Raw genomic sequence first — 12,561 nt, 5'->3', positions numbered from 1 at the left:
CGAATTGCAAAAATCGCTGAAGTTGGAGACTTTTATCTCCCTCACTAACTTTAAACATCTGCTATCTGAGCAGCTAACCGATCGCTGTAGCTGTACATAGTCTATCGGTAAATAGCCCACCCAATTTACCTACCTCATCCCCATACTGTTTTTATTTATTTACTTTTCTGCTCTTTTGCACACCGGTATCTCTACCTGTACATGACCATCTGATCATTTATCACTCCAGTGTTAATCTGCAAAATTGTAATTATTCGCCTACCTCCTCATGCCTTTTGCACACAATGTATATAGACTCTCTTTTTTTTCTACTGTGTTATTGACTTGTTAATTGTTTACTCCATGTGTAACTGTGTTGTCTGTTCACACTGCTATGCTTTATCTTGGCAAGGTCGCAGTTGCAAATGAGAACTTGTTCTCAACTAGCCTACCTGGTTAAATAAAGGTGAAATAAAATAAATAAATAAATAAATACCTATCCCCTCCTTTGGCTGTGTGAGATATGGTACCTGTTGGCCCACACACATACATGAATGTGAATGTGACAATCATTCATTGCCCATCTCCGTTTGGAAAACATGTGGGGCCCACCCAGAGCCTCTAGTCTGTCTCAGTACAGTGAGAATAGCCTAATTCTAGAATACCGCCCTATCGCTTTAAGACGCCATGTGGGAGGGGCGTGGTCAGACTCACGACAGAAGTGGAAACGCGATGAACGTTGCACCGGTGTACAGCAACCCTTGACAGAAGCACATAGGATGCATCATAGCTACTATTTTACTCTGGAAACCAACTTCACTATCTTATTTTGGTGCTGATTTGTTTAAAACAAAAAAAATAATAATAGAATTGGGAGTTTGGAAGAGTCGATAGGATATATATTCTCTACATTTTGCCTGGTCCCGTTGTTGAGCGGATCCTAGCCTACGGCAAGACAAGCCAACAGACAACGTTGTTGTCTGATGAACGCGCCCTTGTCTTGAACCTGGGGCCTCTTTGAAACTGTCACGCGGATCAACGCCTTGTGGATGGGATGCTTTTCACGGTGAGTTCCGCGTGGCCTATGCATGCGCTTTAAATTAGATTCATAACAACAAAAAAAAACTTAATTGTGGCTCTTTTATTCCGTCTTGATCATAGTGCATGCAGCTTACAAACAGACAGAAGCGCAGATAGGGGGGACCACGGGGGGTGAATATTGGGAGCGGAGTCGCTTTTGTAATCATCAACCAGGCTACTTACTGTTCCCTCGTCAGTGATCCTCGGCCGTATTGAAACTGGGCTTAACTGGGGTCATTTCATGATTCTCTTTTTTTAACAGTTTAATTGGAGTAGTTGTCTCCTTTCTGTCGAGTGTAGATTATTCCTCACATTACAAAGAACAGCCAATTGCAACATGCGGTGGTTTTGGGCGCTGCCGGGTGCCTGTTTATTGAATGCAACGATGTTGCAAAAATAGGCTCGTGTTACTTTGTTGCCTTTTCTGTGTCCGGGTTCATGATCATTTGCTTTGCGTCTTGAACTCAATAGAATACAGTTTTTTTTTTTTTGGTTTTCTGTTAGAATTCTGCTTTCAGTGCACTTATAATTATTTTCATATTTCTTAACTTTATATTCGACTGATTCATTTAGAAGTTGTGTAGCTTAAAGGAATTCAAGGAAATATGGCGCGAGTCACTTTTTATTATGGTAAAAAGAAAAGCGTCGCTTGTATTGAAGGCAGTGGGGCTGTAGCTCCTGGATACGTTGTCTAGACCAGGGGAGCGTGATGGCCTGAATCTATGATGATGGTGGGGCTGTAGCTCCTGGATACGTTGTCTAGACCAGGGGAGCGTGATGGCCTGAATCTATGATGATGGTGGGGCTGTAGCTCCTGGATACGTTGTCTAGACCAGGGGAGCGTGATGGTCTGAATCTATGAGGATGGTGGGGCTGTAGCTCCTGGATACGTTGTCTAGACCAGGGGAGCGTGATGGCCTGAATCTATGATGATGGTGGGGCTGTAGCTCCTGGATACGTTGTCTAGACCAGGGGAGCGTGATGGCCTGAATCTATGATGATGGTGGGGCTGTAGCTCCTGGATACGTTGTCTAGACCAGGGGAGCGTAATGGTCTGAATCTATGAGGATGGTGGGGCTGTAGCTCCTGGATACGTTGTCTAGACCAGGGGAGCGTGATGGCCTGAATCTATGAGGATGGTGGGGCTGTAGCTCCTGGATACGTTGTCTAGACCAGGGGAGCGTGATGGTCTGAATCTATGAGGATGGTGGGGCTGTAGCTCCTGGATACGTTGTCTAGACCAGGGGAGCGTGATGGCCTGAATCTATGAGGATGGTGAGGCTGTAGCTCCTGGATACGTTGTCTAGACCAGGGAGCGTGATGGCCTGAATCTATGAGGATGGTGAGGCTGTAGCTCCTGGATACGTTGTCTAGACCAGGGAGCGTGATGGCCTGAATCTATGAGGATGGTGAGGCTGTAGCTCCTGGATACGTTGTCTAGACCAGGGGAGCGTGATGGTCTGAATCTATGAGGATGGTGAGGCTGTAGCTCCTGGATACGTTGTCTAGACCAGGGGAGCGTGATGGCCTGAATCTATGATGATGGTGGGGCTGTAGCTCCTGGATACGTTGTCTAGACCAGGGGAGCGTGATGGTCTGAATCTATGAGGATGGTGGGGCTGTAGCTCCTGGATACGTTGTCTAGACCAGGGGAGCGTGATGGTCTGAATCTATGATGATGGTGGGGCTGTAGCTCCTGGATACGTTGTCTAGACCAGGGGAGCGTGATGGCCTGAATCTATGATGATGGTGATACTGTGGGGCTGTAGCTCCTGGATACGTTGTCTAGACCAGGGGAGCGTGATGGCCTGAATTTATGAGGATGGTGAGACGGTGATACTGTGGGGCTGTAGCTCCTGGATACGTTGTCTAGACCAGGGGAGCGTGATGGCCTGAATTTATGAGGATGGTGAGACGGTGATATCTTTCCTGATGTCCTCCATCATACCATGTCCACGAACAACGTCCCCTTTGATAGCCTAACTACTAAATGGTTGCACCAAAGCACTTTCTTAAAGAACATGTATTTGACAGAATGGGAGAAAATGCATTTTTGCCAACTCACTCTGCAGCATTGAGTTTGGATCTCAGGCCAGAGAATTGTTCAATCATTAACCAGCAGACATTAGATAAAGTGGAACTGCTGGTTACAGAATGGACAAACTGACCCTATTAAGTCCAAAACTATGCACACACACACACACACACACACACACACACACACACACACACACACACACACACATCGTAGCAGACATTTCACCTACTGTTTAGCCTCTCGTCGTGCGTGTGTGTATGCGCTGGTACACTGGTCAAAGTGCATCCCATTCTCCCAAACCATTACCCTCCTCGCCAGAGAGACTGTTGACATGGCAACCAGGTCTGTGTCACTGGGCATCAGATCAGCTCATTGGCTGGGAGTCCTCTACTGTCTGTGTTCCAAATGGCACCATAGTCACTATACAGTGCACTACTTCTGACCAGGGCCCATAGGGGCGGATAGAGAGGATAGGGAGCCATTTGGGACTAAGGTTCTCTGGTCCTCCTGTCATAATGGGGGGGGGTTATTAGGGCTAAACATTATTTGAAAAAATGTGCAACGGAAAATTCAACCAAACCAATCGTTTCTCATTGGACAAATGTAGGTAGTTGCCTACCCCATGTTGCACTCAGGTTTCTAACGTTTTGTTGAATCAAGAATATTGGTGGCTAAATCAAACGTTTTAATTGTCATTAAATGAATGGATCTTTTCATGTGTCTGTGTTCCTGTGTGGCAGCTGTGAACCGCTGTGTTCTGTCTCTCACCATGTACTGTGTTGTGGGAGGAAAGCCATGTCTTAGTAGGGTTGGGGAGGCCATGCATCCTGCTTTAAACTCTGTCATAGAATGTGTGTGTACATGTGTGTATGGGGGGTTGACATTCCAGGAAATACCAACATAAACTGTTATTTTCTCCTAGGGAATGTCTCTGTGGACTGTGACACTTAGCTGAATGATACTGAGTATGTGGTGAAGGGTTGTACCCTGTAGTTTGGTTGACTGATGTTGCGTTGCCAGTTCAACACTTAGAAGTTGGTCTTTCAGGGACACTTTGGAGTCGGAATGGATCCATCTGTATCATTGGTTCTCCTCCTCTGGTCCTGACTGTTTACTGTTCTGACAGGTTGTATCCTAACTGGCACCCTGTCCCCTATAGTCTGTATCCCAACTGACACCCTGTCCCCTATAGTCTGTATCCCAACTGACACCCTGTCCCCTATAGTCTGTATTCCAACTGACACCCTGTCCCCTATAGTCTGTATCCCAACGGCCACCCTGTCCCCTATAGTCTGTATTCCCATCTGACACCCTGTCCCCTATAGACTGTATCCCAACGGCCACCCTGTCCCCTATAGTCTGTATTCCCATCTGACACCCTGTCCTCTATAGTCTGTATCCCAACGGCCACCCTGTACTCTATAGTCTGTATCCCAACGGCCACCCTGTCCCCTATAGTCTGTATTCCCATCTGACACCCTGTCCTCTATAGTCTGTATCCCAACGGCCACCCTGTACTCTATAGACTGTATCCCAACGGCCACCCTGTCCCCTATAGTCTGTATTCCCATCTGACACCCTGTCCTCTATAGTCTGTATCCCAACTGACACCCTGTCCCCTATAGTCTGTATCCCAACGGCCACCCTGTACTCTATAGTCTGTATCCCAACGGCCACCCTGTCCCCTATAGTCTGTATTCCCATCTGACACCCTGTCCCCTATAGACTGTATCCCAACGGCCACCCTGTCCCCTATAGTCTGTATCCCAACGGCCACCCTGTACTCTATAGACTGTATCCCAACGGCCACCCTGTACTCTATAGTCTGTATCCCAACGGCCACCCTGTACTCTATAGTCTGTATCCCAACTGACACCCTGTCCCCTATAGTCTGTATCCCAACGGCCACCCTGTACTCTATAGTGCTCTCCATAAGATCCTGCTAGGGAATAGGGTGGTGTTTAGGATGCAGACATCATTTGACCGTGTTGTCCTCTACTGCTTTTGGCACACAGTTCTAATGGTCTGTAACTAAGTAACTAACTAACTAGGTCTGTGATTTGTGCACAGGAGTTAACCTTTGACCTTTGGTTTGTTCACTGCGGCACAGCAAACTTGATGTAACCCCTGTTATGTTGCCCCAACATCTAAATTCCACGGGGGTTTGGTGAGTCTCAGATGTCACTGTGAATACTGTGTTTGTTCCTGGGACCCTTTTGTTTCAGGCCTGATAATAATACTGTGTGTGTGTGTGTGTGTGTGTGTGTGTGTGTGTGTGTGTGTGTGTGTGTGTGTGTGTGTGTGTGTGTGTGTGTGTGTGTGTGTGCCAGCGTGATAGTAGAGTTTGTTCACAAGCCAGAGGGCATGTTTATTCAGCAACCCCCTGCTATCTGGGGTCCCAAGGACGTCCGACTCATTATACAGTCCTCTACACTCTCAACATTATACAGTCCTCTACACTCTCAACATTATACAGTCCTCTACACTCTCATCATTATACAGTCCTCTACACTCTCATCGTTATACAGTCCTCTACACTCTCATCATTATACAGTCCTCTACACTCTCTCATCATTATACAGTTCTCTACAGTCCTCTACACTCTCAACATTATACAGTCCTCTACAGTCCTACACTCTCATCATTATACAGTCCTCTACACTCTCTCAACATTATACAGTCCTCTACACTCTCATCATTATACAGTCCTCTACACTCTCATCATTATACAGTCCTCTACACACTCTCATCATTATACAGTCCTCTACACTCTCTCATCATTATACAGTCCTCTACACTCTCATCATTATACAGTCCTCTACACTCTCTCATCATTATACAGTCCTCTACACTCTCATCATTATACAGTCCTCTACACTCTCATCATTATACAGTCCTCTACACTCTCATTATTATACAGTCCTCTACACTCTCAACATTCTACAGTCCTCTACACTCTCATCATTATACAGTCCTCTACACTCTCATCATTATACAGTCCTCTACACTCTCATCATTATACAGTCCTCTACACTCTCATCATTATACAGTCCTCTACACTCTCATCATTATACAGTCCTCTACACTCTCATCATTATACAGTCCTCTGCTCTCTCTCTCGTCGTCACGCAGTCCTCTGCTCTCTCTCTCGTCATCACGCAGTCCTCTGCTCTCTCTCTCGTCGTCACACAGTCCTCTGCTCTCTCTCGTCGTCACGCAGTCCTCTGCTCTCTCTCTCTCGTCGTTACGCAGTCCTCTGCTCTCTCTCTCGTCGTCACACAGTCCTCTGCTCTCTCTCGTCGTCACGCAGTCCTCTGCTCTCTAACTCGTCATTACACCGTCCTCTGCTCTCTAACTCGTCGTCACGCAGTCCTCTGCTCTCTAACTCGTCGTCACGCAGTCCTCTGCTCTCTCTCTCGTCGTCACGCAGTCCTCTGCTCTCTCTCTCGTCGTCACGCAGTCCTCTGCTCTCTCTCTCGTCGTCACGCAGTCCTCTGCTCTCTCTCTCGTCGTCACGCAGTCCTCTGCTCTCTCTCTCGTCGTCACGCAGTCCTCTGCTCTCTCTCGTCGTCACGCAGTCCTCTGCTCTCTCTCTCGTCGTCACGCAGTCCTCTGCTCTCTCTCTCGTCGTCACGCAGTCCTCTGCTCTCTCTCTCGTCGTCACGCAGTCCTCTGCTCTCTCTCTCGTCGTCACGCAGTCCTCTGCTCTCTCTCTCGTCGTCACGCAGTCCTCTGCTCTCTCTCTCGTCGTCACGCAGTCCTCTGCTCTCTCTCTCGTCGTCACGCAGTCCTCTGCTCTCTCTCTCGTCGTCACGCAGTCCTCTGCTCTCTCTCTCGTCGTCACGCAGTCCTCTGCTCTCTCTCTCGTCGTCACGCAGTCCTCTGCTCTCTCTCTCGTCGTCACGCAGTCCTCTGCTCTCTCTCTCGTCGTCACGCAGTCCTCTGCTCTCTCTCTCGTCGTCACGCAGTCCTCTGCTCTCTCTCTCGTCGTCACGCAGTCCTCTGCTCTCTCTCTCGTCGTCACGCAGTCCTCTGCTCTCTCTCTCGTCGTCACGCAGTCCTCTGCTCTCTCTCTCGTCGTCACGCAGTCCTCTGCTCTCTCTCTCGTCGTCACGCAGTCCTTTGCTCTCTCTCTCTCGTCGTCACGCAGTCCTCTGCTCTCTTTCTCGTCGTCACACAGTCCTCTGCTCTCTCTCTCGTCGTCACGCAGTCCTCTGCTCTCTCTCTCGTCATCACGCAGTCCTCTACTCTCTCTCTCGTCGTTACGCAGTCCTCTGCTCTCTCTCGTCGTTACACAGTCCTCTGCTCTCTCTCTCTCTCGTCGTTACACAGTCCTCTGCTCTCTCTCTCTCTCGTCGTCACACAGTCCTCTGCTCTCTCTCGTCGTCACACCGTCCTCTGCTCTCTCTCTCTCTCGTCGTCACACAGTCCTCTGCTCTCTCTCGTCGTCACACAGTCCTCTGCTCTCTCTCTCTCTCTCGTCGTCACACAGTCCTCTGCTCTCTCTCTCTCTCTCGTCGTCACACAGTCCTCTGCTCTCTCTCTCGTCGTTATACAGTCCTCTGCTCTCTCTGAACAGATGTCAACATTCTGATGCATCTAAAGCACAGGTAACAGTGAAAGGTCAGGAAGCACACACACTCACAGTACAGTTTAGAAGTACAATACCACGTAATTAAAACCGTATTGCTGCTGGTTGGTTTAGAGTAGTGTCTGTTTATTTGTTTAGAGTATGGATTGATGTGTGTGTGTCCGTGTTAATTTCTGTTGATATGGGAGACTCCTACTCCCCCTGCCCTTCCTGTGGGCTCAGACCTTTATACACACACACACACACACACACACACACACACACCCCTGTACCGCCACAGTGCGTGTCACCAGTAATTGCCATGTAAAGCTAACTGATGTCAGTTAACTTATCTTTCTAGTGTAATTAGGAACATTCCTTTAGCGCTGTGCAGTGCAGAACACAGTTCAACAGCCATGGATGTGTGTCTCAGATGTTCACCAATTAGTCCAACCAATGAGGTCAAGTCTTTGGTCCAGCTGGTGAACTGGAAGGCCAAGCCGTGTGGTTTGGGAACTGAGGACAGCAGTAATTTTAAGGAGGAAAACTTAACCGGTCCCCCATATCTTACTTCTGATAAAACCTCCAAGTATATAATTTTTAGATAGCTGAGAATTAGAATGCGTTTTAATATGTCTTGACTGTTCCGGAGTTCCACTTTGTTCTGATCTCCTTCACCCTCACTGTGCCCACTCTCTTTAGGCTGTGTAGTAAGTATTCTAAATGCCATGGAGGGAGGTGCCCCCTCTGAAGACCTCTGCCTGTTTACTTCTAGATGCCACGCTCAGTGCCATTACATCACTCTGTGCAACAGTTGAAAAGGGAGGGTATATTACTGGAAAATGCCAACGTTTACCAGTAAAATACCAGCGTTTTGGTAACGTTCAAGGATTTAATGTAATTTTTTCACAAGACATCTAGTGTCCCTTTTGGGTCCTTCAGATTATCCCAGATGTGTGTAATCATCTCCGGCCCTCTGTGTGGCCTTATAGCATGTCAAATATTCAAAGATAAGATTTAAAAAAAATAATAATAGCACAAGAAATCTGTAAATCATTATCCTGAATACAAACCATCAACTTAGTGAATATCATTGGTATTTAATGAGGGTTTCGGCATGAAGTATCCTTGTTTTCTTTTAACAGGTTCATTTATCTGTATCACGGTCTCTGTTGTACATGTACTGGTGACGGTGGTGGAAAAAGTGGATGGTTAGTTGCAGAGTTAATTGAATATAAAGCCTGTGTGTACAGTGGCAGGAACCAGTAGGTATAAACCCTCTGGAATTACCAGGATTTCTGCATTAATTGGACATCAAATCTGATCTTCATCTATGTCACAACAACAGACAAACCCAGTGTGCTTAAACTAATAACACACTAATTAATGTATTTTTCTTGTCTATATTGAATAGATCATTTAAACATCCACAGTGTATGTTGGAAAAGTATCTGAACCCCCCGAGGCTAATGACTTCTCCAAAAGCTAATGGGAGTCAGGAGTCAGCTGACATGGAGTCCAATCAATGAGACCAGATTGGAGATGTTTGTTACAGCTGCCCTGCCCTATTAAAACAACACTCACAAAATGTTTATTTGCTATTCCCTAGTAGGGTGGCACATTTTGGGGAATATTCAGAGTTGGAAACTTTCCGTGGGAATTAATAGAAATATGTGCAAAATAATATTTATACCATTTAAATGTAAATGTTTTTTTGCATTGGATATATTTACCTTACCATATATGGAGACAAACCTTTTACCTTATAAGTAGACATAATTGCAAATTATTTAATACTTCCAATATGAAAAAAATAAATGTAGTTACGAAATAAACTTTAAATAAATGAGTTAACTCTTCACATGAGATGATTTCACTGAACAACAAAATAAAGGGAATATTGAAGGATCCTCAATGATCCATTGCATCACTCAAAGGATATTCTAGAAACTAAAGCTTTGGTTGTCTTCCTCTCAGGCTTCCATGTCTTCTCCCTGGACCTCCTCAATGTCCACCTCTTGACCATCAGACTCTGAGGCCTCCTCTTCACTGTCACTTTCCAACCTTGTTGAGGATGGCTCGTGGTCAGGCTCAAAAAGCCTCAAATTTGCCTGGATGGCCACCAATCTTTCAACCCTTGTATTGGTCAGCCTGTTGCGTGCTTTGGTGTGTGTGTGTGTTCCCAAACAAGGACCAGTTGCGCTCTGAGGCAGCTGATGTTGGTGGGATTTGTAGGATGATGGAGGCAACAGGAGAAAGAGCCTCAGATCCACAAAGTCCCTTCCACCAGGTGGCTGATGAGATATGTTGGCACGACTGCCATATTGCATCTCCATCCCAAAGCCCTTGCTTGGAAGTGTACTTCGCCAGACTGCCAAGAACCTTGTCCTCATCCACGTCAAGGTGGCGAGACGCGGTAGTGATGACGCCATAGGCCTTGTTGATCTCTGCACCAGACAGGATGCTCTTGCCAGCATACTTGGGGTACAACATGTACGCTGCGGCGTGTATGGGCCGAAGTCTTCACGCTTTTTGATGTATTTCAGAACAGCAGTTTCCTCTGCTTGGAACAACAGTGAAGTGGGCAGATCAGTAAGGATTTATTCTCTTACATCTGCAAGCAGAGAACATCAGACAGGATGACATTGTCTCCCTCAATCCGTGCAATGGCTACTGCTATAGGTTTCAGGAGTTTCAGGCTATTTACCACTCTCTCCCAAAATACATCATCCAGGAGGATCCTCTTGATGGGGCTGTCCATATCAGCAGACTGTGATACGGCCATTTCTTGGAGAGACTCCTTCCCCTCCAGGAGACCGTCAAACATAATGACAACACCACCCCAACAGGTGTTGCTGGGCAGCTTCAATGTGGTGCTCTTATTCTTCTCACTTTTCTTGGTGTGGTAGATTGCTGCTATAACCTGATGACCTTTCACATACCTAACCATTTCATTGGCTCTCTTGTAGAGTGTATCCATTGTTTTCAGTGTCATGATTTCCTTGAGGAGCAGATTCAATGCATGAGCAGCACAGCCAATGGGTGTGATGTGAGGGTAGGACTCTCGCATTGTAGGTCACCAGTGCAAATACATTCTGTGGTCCAAGGTCATTGATGACTGCCTTCAGCTCATCTGCAATGTAGAGATCGGTGCATCTGTGCTCTTGTAGAATACTGGCTGAGGGGTGGAGTTAATGATGTAGTTAATTATTCCTTGCCCACGAACATTCGACTGCCCATCAGAGATGATTGCAATACAGTCTGCTTTCTCTATGATTTGCTTGACCTTCACTTGGACTCTGCATCCAGCAAATGAGTAGATAAAGCATGTCTGGTTGGAGGGGTATATGCTGAGCGAAGAACATTCAGAAATCTCTTCCAATACACATTGCCTGTGAGCATCAGAGGTGAACCAGTGAACCAGTTGCGTACACAGCTCGAGCAAGACATTCATAATTTCTCTGACTACTTTCCTCCATTGAGTCAAATATACTTCTGATTCCAGGAGGACCGTGAGCTGTTGCTATCGATAAGGAGTCTGATTCATCATTTTCATCTCGAATAGAAGTAAGAGGGACTTTTGTCAGAGGTTGTGAGCCCTGGGGGAACTTTATGCACTTGGCCATATGATTCTGCATTTGTTGTGTTCTTCACATATGAGTTGGCACAGTATTTGCAAATGTACACAGATTTTCTTTATACATTAGCTGCAGTGTCTCCACACATCAGATTGTGCCCGTGGCATTTTCCTGTAAAGATTAGAAAAAAATGAGTTAAAAACCCCCACATACAAGATCACGTACAGAGAAATAGTTAAGCAGTTAGATTAAACAACTCCTTTGTAAGATAAATGTTTTTAAAAAAAATTATGTATGGAAACAGGTGAATTAACACTCCTCAGTTAGCAGGTTCAAGCAAGCTAAAACCCACATGGTAGCAAAAACGAAGTAGCAGAAATTGTTAACAAGTTAGAAATGATTTAAACACACTTCGCTGTAGGCTACTATTTACAAGTTAACAAAAAATCATGTATGTCATATAAAATCACCCCACCCACCCCACCCCACCCCACCTCACCCCACCCAGTATTGTAATCAAAACTTACCAGAAAGCGTGTAGTCCTTGGGTCAGACAGTGTAGTAGTGTGGGCTCAATAGCATCTCATTAGTGTGCAAGATCTTGAGAAGAATGCGCAGAATGCTCAATGAGGTTTAGAAGAATCCTAGAGTGTCAACTAAAGACTGACAGAAATCTCTGGAACATGCTTACATCTCTGTTGACGAGTCTACGATACGTAAAACACTAAACAAGAATGGTGTTACTGGGAGGACACCACGGAAGAAGCCACTGCCGTCCCCCTCTTCCTCCTGACCCCATCCCTCCCTGACCCCGTTCCTCTGTAATTCTTGTCAGGTTTTAAACAGCAGCTCAGTAACAGGACAGAGGTCACAGCACATGGAGTCTACGTCACAAGTGGCACCATATCCCCCTGTTTTTAGTGCACTACTTTTGACCTTACAATCAACACCTTTTGTATCAACAAGCCATAGTTGAACGCACTTTGTTTAGCTTTCAGGCTTATCTTTTAAACCCACGCAGGATCGCCCATAGGGTGCACTAGGCCCCATAGGGCTCTGGTCAGAAGTAGTGGACTATATAGGGAACAGGCTGCTATTTGAAACTCAACCGTAAACTAGTAGAAACATGTTCCTAACGGTCTCTCTTGGATCCTGACTGAGAGGAGAGAGCAGCATTCCATAGAACACGCTGCCTCCCTCTGTTGTCTGCGTGGGAGGTGTGACACGAGCAATGCTGATGACCTCATACACACACGTCAGGTGAGCGCTGATGGTTGGAGGTGATGGCAGCACTATGGTTTAGCACGACGACGTTC

The 12,561-nt window shown here is 46.3% G+C and overlaps 1 protein-coding gene across 2 annotated transcripts in view; it reads left to right on the top strand.

The window, feature by feature from the left end:
* Positions 1–708: 708 nt before the first annotated feature.
* The window catches only part of LOC118936324 (cdc42 effector protein 4-like), a 36,469-nt gene continuing 24,616 nt past the window's right edge, over positions 709–12,561 (top strand). For both annotated transcript variants that reach the window (XR_005042120.1, XM_036973361.1), the window contains exon 1: positions 709–1,045. The gene's annotated coding sequence lies outside the window, so the exon portion shown is untranslated. The remainder of the gene's footprint in view (positions 1,046–12,561) is intronic.

Source organism: Oncorhynchus mykiss, unplaced genomic scaffold, assembly GCF_013265735.2.
Source record: "Oncorhynchus mykiss isolate Arlee unplaced genomic scaffold, USDA_OmykA_1.1 un_scaffold_235, whole genome shotgun sequence".
NCBI lineage: Eukaryota > Metazoa > Chordata > Actinopteri > Salmoniformes > Salmonidae > Oncorhynchus > Oncorhynchus mykiss.
The sequence above is the reverse complement of the archived record's forward strand: the minus strand, read 5'-3'. Positions and strand labels throughout refer to the sequence as shown.